At 39.5% G+C, this 3,926-nt stretch overlaps 1 pseudogene; it reads right to left on the bottom strand.

The window, feature by feature from the left end:
• Positions 1-2,377: 2,377 nt before the first annotated feature.
• LOC112486088 lies at positions 2,378-2,496 on the bottom strand (annotated as a pseudogene).
• Between the last annotated feature and the right edge of the window lie 1,430 nt (positions 2,497-3,926).

Below are 3,926 nucleotides of genomic sequence, written 5' to 3'. Positions count from 1 at the left end.
TATTTTCTATCTTCACTATATAGAGGTGCTTTAATTTAGTCTGGGAAAACACTAATACATTTATTATTTAATATATTTGATTAAAAACTGTGGAACCTTTTGACACCATACAGAAAAGTATTATTCTATATTTTCGACACTATACAGAATCAGGGGAGACTATCTAAAAAGTATTGTTACATTTTGGATAAAAATACTGTGTCCAGGGTCTGCAAGACCACCTTCAGGCTCGTTAATTCACTAGGAGGGGTCATAGTACTCAGAAGGCAATATATTCATGGTTATGGTTTAGTACATTGAAAGGATAAAGATAAAATCAGCAAAGGGAAAAGCCGCATGGGGTAAAGTCTGGAAAAAGCCAGGCACAAGCTTCCAAGTGTTGACCCCTTGTAGTAACTCTAGGACGCACTTAATTCTCCCAGCAATGATGCGTGGCAATACATGTGAAGTGTTGCCAACCGGGGAAGCTCACTCTAGCCTTGAGCTCAGGATTTTTATTAGAGGTTAGTCAGTCACTTAAGCAGGTACTACCTGCATGACTAGCTCACCTACTCAGACTCCAGACACCAAAGACAAAAACAGGTGTTTACCATAAATCATATTGTTAACATAAACTCTGGGAACAAAGCCCAACCCTAAAAACAGGCATTTCTTGGGAATGTGCAAGATTTAACCCTAACCTGCATAGGTACTACGGTGACTCTAGCATCTAATTTTACATTTCAAGTTTCTAGATTCGTATTCATTTCATTCATTCATTCATTCATCAGTCAGGCATTATGATAGAATAAGCATATCAGAAATACATCTAATGCCAGTCACATAGCACATGTCGTACCAACCAATGTCCTCCAAAGACACCAAATCCAGAAACTTACTAGCCTCGCATGTGCCCCACAGCTGGGAACAATCACACATTCTGCAGCTTTCCTGACACAGGCACAGATCTAGACCTTGTCCCCTCCCTGAGGGAGAGATTAGATGGGATCCCAGCTGATTCTATCATGTATCTGCCGAGGACTTCTCCAACTGGTCCTGTCCATTGTTGTGTCCTTTGGTGCCCATCATGGTTAATGCCATCAGCATCCATGAAAATACCAAAGTTTTAAAAGTGGAGGAATAGTGAGGAAGTAAATGAGATTAACATGGTCATTGTCTTCATGATACAGTTTAGCAAGAATGAGCCCTCTAAAACATAAAGGCTTCAGCAGCTGGCTGCTTGTCATATCCAAACACCTGCTTCACCCTCCAGGCTTATCTCTGGTCACTCACCATGACTTCCTTCTTAGTACTCAGCACCTGAGTCCACACTAAGCAAGAGTACTACTTACTTGCAGAGCTTCATGTGTACACTTCTTGCTCTCAGTTTTGCATGTTCAGCATCCTCTGTTGTAATATCCTTTTCTTTTAGACCCTTGCAGTTGACCTAGTTTCTTCTATAAATCCTTCAGGTTTCCTCTTAGCACTAACTCAGGGAAGCCTTCAATGTCTCCTAAGACCGGTGCTACTTCTGAAATGCACCTGTGTTGACATGTGAAAGCCGCAGGCATTGCAGCTATCATTCCAGGCTCCATGCTTGAGCCACACAGAGAAACCTTTCCTCTGACACATTGATACACCCATAGGAAGCCATTCCTTTAAATTCTTCTAATTGTAGATACACTTGAGTGATTCCTGAAACAAACAACTGTTCTCTCAGGAATTAAAATGAGGATGTAAAGTAAACAAGGAACCAACACAAATTCTGCAACTTTAAAGGAAACAGGTACAGGGATTCCACTTTTTATTAATCCATTTCCTCTATTCTTCCTTCACTCAACACTCATTAATTGTTTAAAGTGCCCCCACATATAAATATTATCTTTTCAGGAAGTCTCTCACAGTCTTCTTATTTGTCATCTTACTGGCTTAAAACAACACAAATTTATTTTCTTACATTTATGGAGGTCAGAAGTCTGAAATGGATTTCACTGAGTTAAAACCAATGTGTTGACAGGACTGTGTTCCTTCTGGAGGTCCTAGGGGAGAATTCATTTCTATGCCTTTTCCATATTCTAGAGGCCAGCTGAATTTCCTGGCTTATAACAGCTTCCTCCACTTCAAAAGCCAGGTCTTCAAATCAATCATTCTCTCTCTATCCTTCATTCATTCATTCATTCTCTCTCTCCCCCTCCCCACCCCCACTTTCATTGTCACATCACCTTCCCTCTTACAAGGACCTTTGTGATTACACTGGACCCACTCAGAAAATTCAGAATAATCTCCCTATCTCAATACTCCTTTTTTTTTTTTCTTTTAGGCAAGGCAACCCTTGGTTGACCTTACAGATTTCAAGGACATTGTCAGTTTACAATCCCTTATTTTTTTAAATTTTTTGCGCCTACAGCACCTGGTCTTCCTAGGTGGTCTCCCATTCAAGTACTAACCAGGCCTGACCCTGCTTAGCTTCGAAGATCTGACGGGATCAGGCTTGTTAAGGGTAGCATGGCTGTAGACCTCAATACTCTTAACATAATCATATTTATCATCTCTTTTACTATGTAAGAAAAAATATTCATACATTCTTGGGATTGGGACCTGGACATATTTGGGGGACTGTTGATCTGGCTATGACAGACATAACTGGTTTCTTCTGTGGCCACTAGGACATTCTTTCTTCTTTGTACCTTAAAGGGCTTTAAATTAGTCTATTCTGTACCCTCGTTGTATAGAGCAATGATGTGAACTGGTCTTAGCATGACCTTAATATGGTGGTCTGGAGCTTTTGTTCTTCTTGTTTTGTTTTGTTTTTTCCCTACCTCACTGGCTTGGTTATTAACATCATCGCATATAACCTACTGCTATCCCCAATAGGAGGCTTGGCACCAGGTAATCACATAAATTGCTCACGCTGACATGGGAGGTGAGGGCAGCCTCTCCACCAGTGTTGAAACTATTGGATTGGGCTACTAATCAGTGCTGCCTTATTCTATCAGTTTCTTGGGGTATCAATAGTATTAAAATACTTTTATCCTTCACTTGTAATCTAGGGAGTCAGGCTTAATTTTTAATCTTGGCCATTCCATGGATGTGCTATATGACTCTTGGCAAGTGAATTATCCTTCTTTCGCCTTAGTTCTCCTTATCTCCAGGCAGATTATAATATCTACCTTGTAAATTTCTTACAGAATTCGATTGAGGTAAAATTTGGAATGCCCCTTGCAGGCTATATAGTAGAGACTAATGGAATTTTATATATTGTTGTTAAACTGATAAGCATGATATACACATGAAAGAAAACATGAGGGCTTAGGCTGGAAAAGTGAGATGAGACTAGATTATAGAAGGCTTTGAATGACCAGATAAAAAGGTAATGTGGTACTTGGAATCAAATTTTAAATCTTTCTCAGGCAGCCCTCATCACTAGATCTTAAGAGCCCTTCTCTTAAAGAGTCCTTCCGCTTCTTTACCTCAAACTGTTTCTCAAACCTCATTTATACCAAAAGTTTTTCATAAATCGTTGGAAGATGGGCAGCTGTCTCAACTCCTTCTGAAACCACAGTTCATAGGTATCTACTTTCCCTCAGTACAACGTACAGGATGCCCTAATATTTCCCATCCCTGAGTAATTCCAGCCAATTTGACCTAAATAAGTTCTTAGTTTTCTAGACAACTAAAAGCTCCTAGTTGCCTACTATACTGAAGGATGAGTCGATTAAATGTACGTTTAAGTGCTAGCACTGTTTATGTATGTATTTGTGTATGTACATATGGATATATTTAGTCAAATGTTAAACTAATAAAAAAAGAATTCTGCAAGACTATTTCCAATCCCTTTCCCTTCCTACCACAATTTCCAAAGGTTCAAAAGCTAGAACAATAAATGTAGGACTTTTCACAGGACACTGGTGTCTCATATTTGTGCGCTTCTCATAGCTTTAAGCTCA

Source organism: Pteropus alecto, unplaced genomic scaffold (genome assembly GCF_000325575.1).
Source record: "Pteropus alecto unplaced genomic scaffold, ASM32557v1 scaffold25, whole genome shotgun sequence".
Lineage (NCBI taxonomy): Eukaryota > Metazoa > Chordata > Mammalia > Chiroptera > Pteropodidae > Pteropus > Pteropus alecto.
This window is presented reverse-complemented; position numbering and strand designations above follow the sequence as displayed.